Consider the following 17,936-nt stretch of genomic DNA (forward strand, 5'->3'; position numbering starts at 1 on the left):
GTAAGTATGCAAGTTACAGAAAACAACAATAGTAATTTCTTGATTGCAAATCTTCAGAAGAGGTCAGACATAGAAGTCAATGGAGTGAGAAACATGGGATGGAGAAGTAAGAGTGATTTTGATTTTATCTGCACCAAAATGATTGATTGCCAAAGTGGCCTGGCCAACACCTGTCTCATTTTGTTGATTGCACTCTTGAATGAGTCCTGCTGCTCATTCAGGTACATTAATTTCAGTGCTACTAGAAAATGACATAAATTAAAAGTATGTAACTTATCATTAGAAATTTCAATTAGTATAATAAAAATTGTATGTAATTCTTAGTCACATGAAAGACTTTAATAAAGATTTAAGTCTCCTTTTGTAAGATATATCAGATATATCACACATATACAAGGATTAAAATCAGATAGACTACAAGTTGTACAAGTAATAGTAAGTAACATAAAGGAACCAATGTACTGAATATATATTATGGGTTCCCATATATATAAACACATTTCCATAGGCTTGTCTATAGACATGTGTTTATATATATGGGAATCCATAATTGATTTATAAAAATTGTGTATTTATTCTTACATGTTTAAACATCAATCACCTTCAAAGTACTCTCCATATGATGTAACACACCTATCAAGACACTAATTCCACTGCTCAAAACAGTGTTTGAACTTATCAATTTTGATGGCTTTTAGTGCTTCTGCCATTTCTTGTTTCACTTCTTCCTCTTAGACAAAATGTTTCCCTTTGAGGGCTTTTTTTAATCCAGGGAAACCAAAAAAAAAAAAAAAAAGTCACTTGGGTGAGATTGGGTGAATAGGGAAAGTGGGACCTGGAGGTCGTGCTGTTTTGGGTCAAAAGCTGCTGAACACTCAGCACGGTGTGAGCAGATGCGTTGTCATGGTGGAAGAAGCCAGTCACCTGTTTGTCACAATGTTTTTTCCACAAATCGTGACACAACTTTTTCAAAACTTCCAGATAAAAACTTTAGTTGACTGTTTGATGATCTGGAGGAACAAATTCTAAGGGTACTACGAGGGGCCTGCCCTCCAAAAGATAACTTTTGAGGTTTTTTGGTCCCACCTCATATGTATGTATGTAACCATTTTTCAGTTGTGCATTTCTTTTTTTCCACAATTTTAAGCACTTAACATTTGAGCTGTCCAAACTCAGAGAATCAGAAATGTATTTGGAGTTCATCTGTAAATAGTGTAAGTATGTTGAGACATTGAGATATTCACACCGATAAAGAGCTAGGTTTTAGTAAAGTAGGAAGTTTTGCAATATTTTAAACCACACGATGTAAAGTCTACTTATTACCACTTGCTATCTAATTATGGGCAGTTTTCTCACTAATTTATGTTCTGATACTCAGTTTAAAATATCTTAGGTAGCAGTGTGTTTAGGTCTTTTTGAAAACCAAAGAATGCTGTATCAAAATATTACAATGGGCTGGGTGTGGTGGCTCATGCCTGTAATTCTGAGCACTTTGGGAGGTGGAGGAAAGAAAGTTCCCTGAGCCCTCACTTTTTTTACTCTTCTTCTATAAAAACTTTATGGACTAAACAAAGTATTATTCCCCCAGTGTCCTCAAATTCTGTTATATATGCAGCAATTTCAATTGATAGTCTCAATTCAGCAATCTAAAAACACAAGATAGCTTTATTTTAGTAACTGCTATCAGCTTTAGGAAGCACACGCCCTTTAGAAGTTAGAAATTGGGACAGGGAGGTAGAGTTAAAGTTGCCAATCAACAGTACCTCATACTCTTTCAATACATTCAGTATAGTCTAGTGCTATAAATCTATTTAAAAACTTTCATTTCACTTGAAATAAATAATCAGTCAAATTCAGATTGATTATCCTCCACCGTGGTAGTTTTGGCAAGGCAGGGTGACCTCGGTGCCTTTCCTTCTTTTGAAGGGTTCATCGGATCTAAACCAGGATGTGCATGTTATAGAGATGGGAGCCAAGTATAGAAATCTCAAAAGTAGGCAATCCCTGTCATGTAAATCTTTGCCTTCATCTGAAACCAGTAATATATAATCAGCCCTCGGTATGTGTACATTCTGCATCTGCAGATTCCACCAACCCCAGATCGAAAGTACTTGAAAAAAATTTTTTAAATGACAATACAATAATAAAAAATATGATACACATTTAAAAAATGCAGTATAGTAACAATTTACATAACATTTACATCGTATTAAATGATCTCAAGATAATTTAAGGTTTGTGGGAGCATGTGTGTAGTATATAACAGACTTGAACATCTGAGAATTTTGGTGTCTTCGGAGGTCTTGGAACCAGTCCCCAGATACTGAGGCACAATTGTACATTTAAAATTGATATCGGATAGAAAGAGCTGTAATAACTGCTTTATCTGGGTACTGTGTATTGTAGAATTTTTTTCTCCTTATTTTTTTTGTATAGTGATGCAGCTCTTTGACAATTGTTCTTTCCAAGGACTCTAAGGCATGATAAATCTTCAGAAGCTACTTCCCCTCAGGCCCTACCTGTGATATTCACAGTCCCCTTTGATCGAGGGAATTCTAGTGTGACAGTTATTAGTGCTTTTCCCTCCTCTTGTTCTAATCTTCCCATTGGACTTGATGATCTCAGACATCTTTCAAGTTCCTTTTCTTGCCCACCTAAAGCATCGAGATGCTTAAATTTTGTGTTAGAAATAAAACATAATAGAATACTACTCTGTAAATCACTAGCATCGCTCTTTGGTTTAAAGTCGCCATCACATCTCATACCTAATTGGAGGCTCTTGAGTTTGGTAGAAGCTAGCAGATGGTGTTTCTGTCTTCCTCTCTCCTTTGAGGGAGGAGGGGCCAACTGTCAATGCATTACATCTAAACTCTCAGTCCCTTCTCTAATAATAATGCCTGTCTCTTTTCTGCTTTATCCAAAACAAAGGAGAAGGATATTGTCATACGAAACTTCCGGTATTTTACCATATTGACTCCTATGTTAGCAATTAACTCACAAGGCTGTCTAGTCCTGTGAGCTAAGAAGAAAAATAGGCAAGGCTTTCTGATTGTTTTTAGTTGTTCTAATCTTTTTTTTTTTTACAACATTTGGCATTCCTGTATTAGATATGGTATTTCATCAACTGCAATAATGAGTTGTGCTTATTATTAAGCACACAATAAGGATTACACACAAAATACCTTTTAGAAAAAAAATTAGATTTGTAATTAGGATAAGTAGAATTTTGTTGTCTGTGTGTTTATACATATACATGTGATTTTTACTGTACTTATTTTTTTTTTTTTTAATTTTAAGTATTTGAATTAGGGTTTCACTCTGTCGCCTGGAGTGCAGTGGAACCATCACAGACCACCACAGCCTCACTCTACTGGGCTCAGGTGATCTTTCCAACTCAACCTCTCCTATAGCTGGCACTACAGGTGCATTTTGTATAGACAAGGTCTTGCTGTGTTGCCTAGACTGGTCTTGAACTTCTGGGCTCAAGCAATCCTCTCACCTTGACCTCCCAAAGAGGTGGAATTATGGGTGTGAGCACTCGGAACAATTTTTACTATAAGCCTCACATTTACCTTAGCAAACATTGGTGGAGATCATATTGTGTGTAAAATTCTGTGCTAATCACTATGGATGATGAAAGATCAATAAGCTATGGTCTGTGTCCTTAGTAACTTACAATTTAATGACTCATTGTAATCATGGAATAAACTTCATGAACTCTAGAACTCTTCCCAGAATAATAGTTGCTATTTTGGAGTGTTGATCTTTTCTTCTGAATAATTTGATTTATGTTATTGTTGCTTTTGTTGCTCAGAAAGTTTCGTTTTCTGCTTGATCATGTCTGACATTCATTGGTTGGCATTGTCACAGATTTTATTTCTGCTACAGGAAATTTTTTAAAAAATCCTGTGTATTATTTCTACTTACAGAAAAAGGAAATTAAGATAAGAACCAAACATTTTAGAAATAGTTAATTTAAAAAGAATTATTTGAATACTTTATTATGTAGTTCGTATAGAAAACATACACAGGCAAACCCCTCAGATACCCTCCCACTGTGGGAGCTTTTCTGTCTTCAATAAATCTTGCTTTCAAACAAAAAAGAAAGAAAGAAAACACACATTACAGGAGGAAAACATCCATAAACATAAGAAAAGGAGGACAAAAGAACTCACAAAAAATGGATAAATTATTTGAGGTTGAAGCAAATAAGCCAGTTAAGAAGAATATCATCCAGGGGAAGTGAAAAAACATATCAAAGTTGTTGATGAAGAAAGAAGGAAGATTAAAGAGAAGCTACTAGATTTGGTGGTTATGAATCACTGATGACAATTGATAGAGTCGTTTTTATAAAAGGAATGGTATGAAACCACACTACTGGCATTCCAGGAAAGAACACATGTTGTGAAATTAGAGAGACAGAGTGAAAGCCACTCCCTTAGGAAACTTAACAGTGAGTACAAAAGGAGAAGTGGAAAAATTGGCCAAAAACAATGAAATCAAGTGAAGTAATTTATCTTCTTTGATTCCCTTTAGTTTTCCAAAAGTGGTATGTTTAAAGATAGTTGGAAATTTCAGAGCAGCAACTTTGGGCGAAGGGCCTACTCTTGATCATGCTAAGAGGTTCTAGAAAAGGTAACAATGATAAGGCCCCTGGAACTAGCCAGAAAGCTAACAAGAAGTCCAACAAGAAAACAGAAGACCGGGCCTCCTATGTGATACAGGGACTGAACGTTATTTGACAGGAAAAAATTAGTATTCTGGCTTCTAGGAAAAAAAACAGACAAAAAACCCTTGCCACGCCTGGGGAGGTCCCTTTAACATCTGAAGAATTCCAGCAAAAGGTCATAGACAACTCTTTGATAAAAAGTTTTGAAAGAATCCAAAGTGTAATATGGGGTGGTCTTCAGACCTCTGCTGGTCTGACACTGTCTCTCAAGTCTTTCACAGTCCTTTGGTAACTTCAGAGGAAAGAGCCTCAGAAAAGATTTTGTCTACATCCACTTCACTAACTTTAAAAATCAGGTTTTCCCTGATATACTGTTAGATTCCTTTAGCATAATTATTTAGATTTAGTTCTTAAATAAAATTTGTAAAAGCTGAACAAGCATGTCAAGTTCTCTGATGTATTTTAATTTATCTTAAATCTCATTTAAAATTGATTAATGGAGCAAAGCTGGTATAAGTTAAGATAAAATTCAAAAGAAAATTATAATAAACACTGAAACTCAAAATCATACAAAATTTAAAGAAAGTGTCAATAATCCGGTGGGACAGGTAAATCGGCTAACAAGAAGATATTTCCAAGAAGCAACTTGGAAGGAACAGCTTTACTGTAATTACAATATGGAATATCTAAGATCAGATTTTGTTAGATCAAGGAATGGATCTACTCACCCCTAGTATCTAATACTTTGTTTTTAAAACATATTGCCAAACAGCCATTGAAAATATAGCAAGTTTTTCAAACATAGTACAGAACTCTCTAGTAAATCAAAATAATTTTTCCAGAATTCAAGTATATGGTAATGTTTTCCTGAAATTATTGGATTTTTGTCTTCAAAAGGAGCAACAAGAACAAAGCTACGAAAATATCATACAGAATTGTATTACATGCATAATGACTTACAAATCGATACACATGAGCGTATTGCTGAGAAACAGAAAGCTAACTCCAACATTTATCACACATATTGTGCTCTGGAAGAAATCACTGCTAGGTTTTCGCAAACTTCTTTCACAAACTGTACTGTTGAACTCTTCATTCTGTGGAAGAGCAGCCATTGATGGCTCTTTCTTCTGCCTTAAATGCTTCTCTCTTATGGATCACTGACTCACCTCCTCCAAATCTTCACCCAGACGTTACTTTCTCTCCTGACAACCCTCTTTAAAACTGCAGCCTTCTATCCCTGGCTGCCTTCTTTTTTTTTTCCCTCCATATCTTCTATTATCAACTATTGTGCAATATGACATTTACCTCATTTGGCAATGCTTCAATAGATATGTCTGAGTTCTAATCAAACTGTATTTTCAGAAATGCAGAACTGACTGGGTTTGGCCTGCAGGCCATAGTTGGTCTACTCTAGCATATTGGTCTAAACCTATTTAATTTTGTTTAAAATAGCATTTATTTTCATTATGGGAGTCACAAAAATGATATGAAACATCTATTAGCATTTTTCTAAATAAGTAATCCTCAGGATATCATTTAACAAACACTGACCTAGTTCAAACCCATTCTTTGCTATGGAGGACTTGGGGTCTAGGATAGTTTTTAAGTTTATACACCCCATCAGTAGGAGAGCAGGAACTAAATTTAATATTCTCAGACCCCCAGTCAAGTGTTCTTTTTACTTATATGCTACTACTCTACCATTGCTGTCTAAGGATTTCTGAACTGAATTTAAGATTGTACATTTTAAAATATTTGAATATTTCCAGCATGATGCTTTTATTTTTTACATACTTGTAATTATAAATTTATTTTCAATCATTGCAGAAAAACACTGATGCAGTTACCTTTTGAAGTTTTTAATGGTCTTCAGCATAAAAAAGACTGAAATGATTTTTTTATCTGCTGTCATTTGAAGCACTTCTGTTTCTTTTTGAAACCAAAAATGAGACAAAACAATATTCAATTTTAATTTCATCAATGCATGTAAAATGACAGACACAGACTTGTGTCCCTTAAATTATAAACTAGATCAAAGAATGAATACAAACAACACTGCAAACAACAAAGACAGACACACGTACACACGTACCAATGTCTCCCTGAGGAGCAACTAGGCCTTCCTTCCTTCCTTCCTTCCTTCCTTCCTTCCTTCCTTCCTTCCTTCCTTCCTTCCTTCCTCCTCTCTTTCTCTCTTTCAGTCAGGGTATCACTTTTTCACCCAGATTGGAGTTCAGTCGCATGATCACAGCTCACTGTAACCTTGAATTACTAGGTTCAAACAATCCTCCCACCTCAGCCTCTCGAGTAGTTGGGACTACAGGCGTGTGCCACCACACCCTGCTAATTTTTTTTTGAGTTGGAGTCTCACTCTGTCACCCAGACTGGAGTGCAGTGGCTGCTCCTGGCCACTGCAGCCTAGACCTGCTGGGCTCCGGCGATCCTTCCGCCTCAGCCTTACAAGTAGTTGGAACTACAGGTGCGCGCCACCACATCCGGCTGATTTTTGATAGATTGTAGAGATGAGATCTCGCCAAGTTGCCCAGGCAGGTCTCGAACCCACGGGCTCAGGCAATCCACTCACCTCAGCCTCCCAAAGCACGGGGTTACAGGCTGAGCCGCCGAGCCCGGCTGAATTTTTTTTTTTTTTTTAATAGCGGTAAGATCTTGTTGTCCAGGCTCATCTCAAACTCCTGGGCTCAAGCTATCCTCCTGTCTTGGACTCCCAAAGTACTAGGATTGCAGGCGTGGACCACCACACCCACCTGATTCCCATAACTCTGTTACTTGATGTTCCTCACCATGTGGATTCATCAAATCATTTGGCTAGTCCTATTCTGCTATTGTATGTGTAGGTACAAACGTAGGTTTCCTGTCTTTCAATTGTCCTTACATTTTCTTCATTTATTCCTTTTCACTGGGACTCTCATCTTTTTAGAATGTTTAAGTCTTGGCATTCTAGATTCCACCACTCATCAAAGATTGGCTGGCCTCCCAGTGTACCAGTCTAGCAAGTTAGCACATAATGGCATGAAATCAAAATATATTAATTCAATTGAAAGCTCACTTAGGTGAGTCACTTGATGTTTTGAATGTCTGCATTTCATTGTCAGCCAAATGAGAAGAATTAATGTGTATACACCTTGTACTTCAAAGTACATTTTACCATTATATCACCAGGGAAAGGAAGTTAATATTTCCACTGTCAATTTCTAAGATTAAAAGCTGTCACACTGTACTTATGAATGCTAGAGATGTTTAAGATAATGATTGTGGTGCATTTTGAGTTTCTCTAGAGACTTATATTTCTCCTATTTACAAGCAAGTTAACTTATCATTCTAGTTAAATTTTGATTGTAAAGCTCTTTCTATAGTTTGAACCAATCTGCATCTCTTCTCTGTTCAATAGCCTCTTACATTCTCTGTCTTTTCTGTACTCTTTCAACACTGTATTGACTATTCTGAATTTTTTTAAATGAAACTACTGTATCTCTGATAATCTTTCAAATCATACTTTTTTCCCCCAGAGTACCTCTCTAGATGAGCTCTTAAAATCATTGTTAGAATAAGTTCTTTAGTCTCACAGTGTGATGTAAAATGGATGCCAAACATTTTGAGACTCATTCTTTTTTGGAAACAAATATCTGAATATCAAGTTTGACCTGAATTAATTTCAGGATCTCCTATAACTCAGCTTCATCACAGTATAATGTCCAATTAACAGTGACCACAAATTAGTTCCAATCTTCAATTAAACATCAAAGAGAAGGCAAGTGACAACTTATTTTACTTTTTAAATACTTTTTCCTCCCAACACTCTCATTCATTCAGTTATTTATCATAATATCTTCCCGAACATTCACCCTTTATTTACTGTTCTACTCCTAACCAAAGAATAAACTTGAGGACCTTTTGTTTCCAGTCCACCTATTCTTCTACTTTTATTTCTTCATTCCCTCAATTCTGTATCACAGAACTTCAGATAAAGTGGAACTCGCCTTTGAAACCAGGCAGGGGGAAGAAATTGAAGACTCAAAATTATCTTTATTAAGTAGGTCAGGAAATAAGTCTCAGAAAATTAAGAGAGTAATACATTTTATTGCCATTGATAAACTATAAATATATGATTATCCTGGATTACCAAATTAGAGACGATTTCAAGTAAAAAAAAAGAATATATGAATTTGTTGATGAAAAATGCCAAACTCTGTAAGATAGTTTAAAAGGTTTACTCTGAGCCATTTGTGAGTGATATGGGCCTGAAGCACAACCTTTAAAGGTTGTTAGAACAGGTATCCAAATGTTTGAATTACAGTTTGGCTTTATATATTTTTAGGGAGTTAGAGATATAAATCAATACATGTGAAGTTTACATTTTTATTGGTTGGCTCTGGGAAAGATGGATATTTCAATGTTGGGTGGGAGCGTAGAGGGCAAGGGATCTTGTAGGTCATAGGTAGATTTGATGCTGGGTAGTGTGGGTATGTGGTCTGTTGCTCCTCCATAAGTTCTTGATTTTGCCACTGGAAATAATTTCAGAGCAAATCCAAAGTATAGTTTAAGGAAGAATTTATTAGAAGAAAAAGAGTAATGCTCAAGGAAAAGCATGGGTGCTTGAAGAGAAAGGACATGTTGCTTGCCTTTGACAATAAGTTTTATATAATTGTACTAAGATAATTAACTAAGAGCAGAGGACTGCAGCTATCTGGCCACAAGTTTTGATTACCATCTCTCAAACTGTTAAGGTCACAAGAACCTTCTAAAAATAAAAGTTATTGACTAACTAGATTTGGGCTTTTTAAAAAGACACCATGTCTGTGTTTTGGGTAATTTCTTTTATTTATCATACTTGGTAGTTCCACATTCCAACCCACAAGGTGGTCAAGTCTGATGTACCCGGTCTGTCAGGTGAAGATCATGTATGGATAAAGATGTCTGAACACTTACCCTATTTTAATTTAGATCTGCCTGCAGGAAACTCATCTAAATCTAAGCTACACTGGCTAACTTGCTTCAGATTCAAAGATTTTCTTATTGGCAAATTGGTAGAAAGAGTTAACCTCTGTCTAAAGAATTTGAAATAAGTAAATGAAATGCTGTAAGTGAAGGCTGAGAAAGCCAAGATGCTTGGTACGTAGATGAAGGTTTTAAGTAGCAGGCTTCAGAGATTAGGTGGCAAATGTCTTCAAAGGTGCCTCATTTTTCAGGAGTCTCCAAAGAAGGAGATTATATAAAAATGTAAATTTCCCCAAGGTCATAAAATATTTTTTATTTATTTCTTTATCTGTCATGCTAGAGTGAGGTTGGAAAGTAAGCCATATTATATGGTGTTAATAAAAACTCATAATGAGACTTTATGGTTTGTAGGATATGACTCCTCAGGCCTCTTATTTAAGAATTTGGGAAGAGAAGGAAAAGATCAGAGTTTAGTCCTCAAATGAAATAAAATGTAGGCTTTATGCTCTTACTGCCTGTTCCCTTTTCATTTTGGAGCCTTCCAATGCAGCTTTCCATCATCATCTTCCTCTATTTTACTTCATTTATGCCTTCTGTAATACCTCAGAGGTTATTTATTTTATTCTACATAGTAGGAAATGTACAAGATCTCATTCTTACTTGCCTCCAGGAGCCTGAAGAGGGAAGCCAGAGACCGTGACTGTTGGAAATAGGCCCAGTTTTCTCAACCATCTTCCCAGGCACCTTTTTTTTCTATCATTCTTATGGTTTGCCCCTACATTTTCAGAAAGTGGGGTCCATGGAAGAGATGAGCCCCTCTACTTTTAAGAGAAGGTCTTATTATAAATCTGCCTTTCCTGGGTTGTCATTTGATCTTGATGTATTTCTCTGGCACTCTGGCTCTTGCAAGGGCAAGGAGGTAAGGCACTGAATCATCTCAAAAGCTTCTCTCCTTTTCTGCTTAAACTTTGAGAAATGCATTCTTATTCTGGTCTTCAGACTTGTGTGTAAAGAGTGTGCTCTCAATAGGCCTTTTATTGCTGGTACTATTGTTGGGGTAAAATGTAGAGACTTGGAAGTTGGCTTGGGTGAAAAAGAAGGAAGCCATGCAGCACCCTGCAGTGCCTGGACCTAGGTCACTTGAGCACAGGCAAAAGTAGTTGTCTATAAAGTTCAACCCTGCTCACAGGAAGACTGGACTGGGGATTTGTAGAAAGTCTTTTCTCACATTGAAGTTTTCTTTCCCACCTTGCTCAATCATCTGTGCATTGAACTGTCTCAAACATCTTGAGGAGAACAGAATTTAGAAGTTGGAGAGACATTTATCAAACCATCTTTAGACTTTCTGACATGACTTTAAATTATCTGGAGATTCTGAAATTGACTCCTGAATGCGTTCTTTAAAAACAAAATAAAAACAGAGGAAACATTAATATAATTCAACTATCCTCCCTGCATACCAAACCCATGGTCCTCAACGTGCAATATTGATTGAGGAAATTTTAAGGAATTTTAAATGCATTGCTTTGAATATATTTTAACAATTATTTTTAAAGTTTGTTTCTTCCTTTGCTATGGGTGATGCTACTTTGAAATTCATTTAAGAGGAAACATTAAAACTATGTAGGTCAAAAATATTCAGCTCTTACCAGGTTGGGATCTTGATTTTTGATATCTTGTATTGCTTTCTTCATAAATTGGAAATACAATGTAAATAAATCTGGTTTCAGTGGAGTTTCATATTTTGCAAGATTTTTCAGCATGTGAGCGAACATACTTTCCAATTTTAAGACATCTTGACGACTTTTATCTAATTACATTTGTCTGCCTGCAAGTACAATTAACTATGATTATTTTGGAATTAAATATAGAAAAGACTTGATCTTACAGAATATTGTACTAACAAGAGTGGGCTGTGAAAGCATTGTTCTTCATATGTTAATTTTTTTGTACTTAGAAGTATAAGGTGTTTTTTTTTATTGTCGTTTAGTTATTTATTGCCAGATAACAAGCTATTGCAAGTTTACTGATATAAAGTCAGAGACTTTTTTTTTTAATGCTCACAGATTCTGTGGGTTATTTAGTTAAAAGGGAAAAGTAGGAATGGTCTGCCTCTGCTCCATGATATCTGTAAGCTCAGAGGAAAAGAAGACTGGCTGGATGTCATTTGGATGGATGAGAACCAGAGGCGTCTGGAGACTTCTGCCCTCACATTCTAGTTCTTTATCTAGCCTGACTCAGCTACAACTATTGACTAAAGCACCTAAACAAGACCTTCTATATCACTTGGGCTTCTCTCACACAATAGCTGGATTCTTATAGGGAGCACCTCCAAAAAAGAACATAGCAGACTTCAAGAGAAGTGTCCATCAGGAGCTGCACAGTCAGTTAGAACCTGCCCTCAGAAGCCAAATAGCATCACTTCTGCCATATTCTATTAGTCAAGGCAGTCATAAGCCCACCCACAATCAGGGTGAGGGGATATAGTTTCCAACTCTCAACACAAGGAATGCCAAAGATGGTAGGAAAATGTTTTACACTCATCACTGTAGACATGATTGATTGGTTTGCTGCTCTCCAGAAATACTCTTATTTGTCCTTTCTTTATGGGGGGCCAGCCCCCCAAAAGAGATTTAGAGGGTCCCTGGAAGGTGGGGCAGCGTCGGCGAATATTCTGGAGAAATAAGGAGAAAGAAAGAGACTGGACTCTGTCTAGTGCAGAAGCCAATTCTGTAGTAGGGATAGATATTGAAAGAAAGATGGAGGGATAGATATAAAAAGGAAGAAAGAGAAAGAAGGAAAGTGGACAACCATTCAGTGAAATGAGCAGAAGCCATTTATTGGGACCAACCATGAGTCTTTTATCTCAAATTTTCACATGTTAAATCACAAGACTTTCACGTGAGCACAAGGCCAAGTAGGTGAGGCGCATCCCCCACCCACCAGGTGTTTCCTTAGGCATGAGGAAGGACAATCCCAATCAAATCACAAGACTTTTACATGAACACAAAGCCAGGTAGGTGGGGGGCGTCCCCCAACCACCAGGCGTTTTCCCAAGCATGAGGAAGGACAATCCCAAAGTTATCTCACTATTCCTCATGCTTGGTTTATATTCCTCAAAAGCAATATAACTGACTAAAATCCTAATACCTTTCTTATCTGTGCTAATTTTACCTGTACTATAAACAATTCTTAATTATGGCTTAAGCCAGTTCCTAAAGAATGTGACCCAGCCCAAAGTTTGAGCTGGGCCATTTCTGGTAACCCTAGATAATCATCTATACCATCTAACACTGGAAACAGCCCTCTAAATGTATATATTAATTTTACAAATATCTTTTTAAATCTTATAAAGAAGCTTGTATTATATATAAGGCTCCCAAATGTGATCTGAGTTTGAACTGTGTTAAGTTTAAAGCCGAAACCACAGTCTGTGAGAAACGGGAGCATTGGATCCCTAGAGTTAGCCATGCCTGTCATATTCTCAGAACTTCATGCTTAGATCATCAAAATCCCTGCCAGTGGGTAATGCTAAACAACAAAGAAAGGAGGAGGGAATGGGCCTTTAACTCCTGAACCAAACCTGGTGGTCTCAGGGTCCGCAGCCCACCTGGATCCCTAACGTTCAGGTGGGCCTCCATGACCGGCTCCCAACATTTCTTCACTCTAAATCAACAGTACACATTTGCAATATGGCTGCTCAATGTTTAAAAGGTATCTATAACCATTTATTTGCCTCAGAATGCTTTTGGTTGCAAATGACAAAAACTCTAACTCAAACTGGCTCAAACAATAAAGAAAATTTAAAATTTATTGATTAAGAAAACTGAAAATTCTAGTGGTAAGACAGGCTTCGAAACAGGGTTGTGTCTGTGACTCAACAGTTTTAAAAAAGCCAAAACAAAACCTCTTCCTCATTTTATTACTCTGCTGGTCTTGGTGTGATAATTTTCTTTTACATCCAATCTCCTCATGATTAGATGATAGCTGTCATGAGCTAACCCAATGCTCAACCACAAGGCTGTAGAAAACTGCATGAATTTCAATAGACTGGAACAGCAACAGCCACTTGCATAACCTTAAAACCATTAGTGAGGTCAGGGTTAAACTCTGACTGACTTAGATCATGTCCATCCTTGATCTAGTCTTGAATTCAAGGTCACTTGCATATCCTTAAAACAATTATTGAGGTCAGAGTTAAACTCTAACTGGCTTAGGCCATGTCCATCCTTGAACTAGTCTTGAATTCAAGAGGTATGGATTATGTCAGTTGACTTTAGAGTGAGAATATACAGGATCCCATGTCAATTTTGTGTATGCTGCTCAGTGGGATATGAGTGAGTTAGGTGCTGAGAAAGCAACCATAATTTCAATTTCATCTTGAAATATTCTCTGACAGCACTGTTATTTGACAAGAAGAGAATGGAGCCTTGGCATCACTAGCATCGTGGTTCAATGAGCTAAAAGGTCATAGTTTTATTTGTGTTTATTTATTAATACCCTGCCTTTGATTCGGGTCAATGTAATATTCAGAGCTCTTGTTGTTGGAAAAACCCCACTTGACAAACAAGGAGAAAATAGTCCTAGAAAGTGACTCTCAAGTTTGGTATTCTGTGCCATTGGGGAGTGGTGCAGAAGAGTCACTAGGTTTGTGAATGTTTGTGATGGGTGTATGTCCCTGTATGTGTGTGAAGAGACTGTTTCTTTGGATCAATTCTGACTTTTGCCTGAGAAAGTAGACTTTGCATCTGAGGCAATGAACTATTTTTTAAGTGCTCCTAGTATCTTCCTTTGTTTTTCAGAGTTGACATCGAATCTAATAATGTAGCCTCTTCTGCCAAGACTTTTATTAATTGTTTTCCACTACAAGTCAATGAAGCATGACAGGGTTATTGTCCTCATTTTGCAGTTGAGGAAATAGGGATGGAGGGTTAAGCAATTCGCCCAAGACTACACATCAAAGCAGGGATAGGCATTAGAAATCATTTTTCCTGGAATCTTGCCGCAGTACTTTTTAAAAAAGTAATTATGAATGTTTTAAACAAAAAGAATTAATCATAAATAAGAGACACTTGGGAACCCATTACTCAGCCTCAGGATTTTTGTAAGAAACAAATATTTACAGATAGAGTGAAATCTTCCTTTGTATCTCTCCTGGTTCCTACCCCTAGCTCTCCTCACCTCTGAGAAAATAAATACCCTGAGTTTGGTGTTTTCCATTTTCATAAACATTTTTACTCTGTATGTATGCATCCATAAAAATGTACAGTTTTGCACATTTAACTATATTATTGCCATTATCTTGTTTAGTCTTTCTATAATTTGCATTTTGCTCAATATCATTTTTGTTATATAGCCATGTTGACACATATGGTATTTGTTTATTCATTTTACATATTAAGTAATATTACATTGCACAAATGTATACTTGTCATTCTCTTTGTAAACACGTAAATGGAATTTTTTGACTGTTTAATATTATAAACAACAATGCAATAAACATTCTTGTAACCTCTGATTAGTTTCTTGAAACCAATTTGAATCAACAACTTATCCTCAGGGCGATAGGCATAGAGACCTAATCGCCCTGTCTAACTTTGGTTTAGGGTAATACAGGAATGAGTAGCAAAAGCAAGACTTATTGGTTATATTTATGTTTAGGAGATACAGTCTAAGCCTAAAACCAATCCATGTCCTACATATACCAGATTTTCAGTTCATGCATTAGGATCCGTCATTAAATATTAAAACCTCACCTGTTAACAAAGTGGTCATGACTGATGTTTCCTTCCCTGTACCAGGCCTGAATTTCTGTAACCTGCAGGATTTTTATCAAGTTGAAAAGAATTGGCTGCTACCAAAGTATTGGGTTGACAAGGAAGTGTTCAGAATAAAGTGCGTCTTGTCATTCTAGAAATCGAAATAGTGGCCTTGACATTTAATGAACATCAGAAAGACTTTTTTTCTAAGATGCAAACCATGGGAGAGGGTGTGAAATTTTTATGAGACATCATATCTATTCTAAAGCACTATCTTTATGGGGTAGGAATGGGCAAAGTATATCTATTCCTGGCTTGATTTGCATTTAGGAATCCGATAGCATCTTTAAAATTGCTTATGCAAAAATTTCATGTCAACCATGAAATAATCATTTTGATAGACCGTTATACTTTTTTCTGGAGTCTCAGCATTCTGAAGAAGGTACTCCATTATGTTAATAGCAGAGCATTTTTTATTTTGTAGTACCACCAATTGTGGAGATAACAGCAAAGATTTGGGAGAAATTTTTGGTCCAGGAGTTGGGAGATTAAGTTTTAGGCTTGACTCTTCCTTTGACTATGAGCCTTTTGAAAAAGTTTCTTAAGCATTCTGGACATGAGTTCTCCAAATCAGCGCTTTGCAAATTTTTAATGTTGATGATATGAGTTGTTAATACTTTTGGTGTGTTGGAATGATAATTTTTTAAAAAAAGATGCACTAGAAGAAAAAATATTCAGGGTACAGAGAGTAAGGGCAAATATTATTTCTTAAAATGTTTGTTACAGAGGTGTGTATGTGTGTGACTACTGTGAGATATTATGTAAACATTTTTCTTTTTGAAAAAATTGAGGTATTGTTTGAGAATTAAAGATTGTGAATATTCAAAGTGTACAATTTGATGATTTAAATATTCACCATAACCAAACTGATTAATATATTTTTCACCTCAGATATCATTTTCTTTGTATGTGGTGAGAACATCTACACTCTTAGCCAATATCAAATGTATAACGAAGTGCTGTTAATTATAGTAGCATTGTTGTATACTAGCTCTTCAAAGCTGTTTATCTTGCATTAAAGAAAGCTTCTTATTTTGTATTGCTTTCAAACATGTTTGAAAGTCATTTGTACAAGCTGACTTCAGAAAGGAACCCAGGGACCTTCTATATAGGATTAAGTTAAGCCCCTCTTTAAAAGTCATCAGTTGCTCCTTTTTCTAGGATGAAGCCCAGATTCCCCAGCATAGCAGAACAGGGTTCTCTTTCATGAATCCTGCCCCTGGGACCATCCACTCCAAGGACTGTGTGAACTACACACTTCCTGTTTCTACAGTACAGTCTCATGCTTCCTTGCCTCTGCTGATATTTTTCCTTCAGTCTCAAAGGCTCTTGGTAGCCACAAAGCATTTTCTTTGCCACATACCCACTATGCTTGTAGAATTGCCTGCTCCTTCCTTTGGGCCCCAGTGATGTATGTCATAGCCCACAGTATACTTTCTTGCACATAATGGTAATTTAAATATTAAATATCTATCCCACCCTATTAGATTGTGGAAATTTTGAAGTTGGGTCTTTATATCGTAAGAATTTAGGTTCTTTGCTTTTCTCTTGTGTTTACTCTGTTCTCCATTGCTTTTAAAATAACTATTAAAAGGCATGGTGGCTTGTACCTAAAGTCCCAGCTCCTTGGGAGTCTGAGGCAGAAGGACTGCCTGAGCCCAGGAGATTAAGACGGTGGTGAGTTGTGATCATGTCATTGCACTCCAGCATGGGCAGCAGAGTAAGACTCTGACTCTGACATGTTCTTTTCAAATGATATAAAAAGGCAGTTAACAATTGAACTAAATCCTACAACCTAAAGTTGACCACTATTAATAGCTAAACCAATGTCTCCCTCTTCCTGTATATACACACAGAGAGAGGCCAACATAGGCACACACACACACACACACACGCACACACACACACACACACACACACGAGTAAATTCATTTATTAATCTGACCACTTTTTCCTTTCAACAATGTCAAGGACACTTTCTGTGTCATATATATACCTCACATAATTTTTAATGGCTGCTTATAACTCTAATTTATGGATTACCCTGGTTTGTTTTGGTTGCCATTTATCAACATTAAAAGCAGTGATAGTGGACCTGACTTCTTCTACCTTGTATGCCAGGACTATAAATTAAAATGCACTAATTGTCCTTCCCTTCTTTGATTAGCCGCAGAGTCCAGGGCTGGTTTTATAACTCCCTGCAAGAAATCCCACATTTGACTTCCTTTTTTAAAATCTTTTTATCGTTAGAATTCTTGTATATGAGAGACTCTTCTGCCTAGCAATGTGATGTTTTTAGTCAAACTTTCTCTTTTTATGAGAATCATCTGTAGCTACAAAGTAAGGATTTGATTTTGACAGTTTTCCTTTTAGGAACTAATACAGTGGAATTGTGCATTTATTTTATATGAATATTTTGAATCTCAACTCCCTAAAACAAAGCATATATCTGAAATGTACCCAACCTGTCTCTAATCTGTGGTCATAAA

The 17,936-nt window shown here is 36.5% G+C and overlaps 1 protein-coding gene across 1 annotated transcript in view; it reads left to right on the top strand.

The window, feature by feature from the left end:
• INPP4B (inositol polyphosphate-4-phosphatase type II B) overlaps window positions 1-17,936 on the top strand; it is a 433,157-nt gene that overhangs the window by 359,502 nt on the left and 55,719 nt on the right. The gene's annotated exons all lie outside the window — the stretch shown is intronic.

This window comes from Carlito syrichta, unplaced genomic scaffold, assembly GCF_000164805.1.
Source record: "Carlito syrichta isolate Samal-C Ts95f unplaced genomic scaffold, Tarsius_syrichta-2.0.1 Scaffold304734, whole genome shotgun sequence".
Taxonomy (NCBI): domain Eukaryota; kingdom Metazoa; phylum Chordata; class Mammalia; order Primates; family Tarsiidae; genus Carlito; species Carlito syrichta.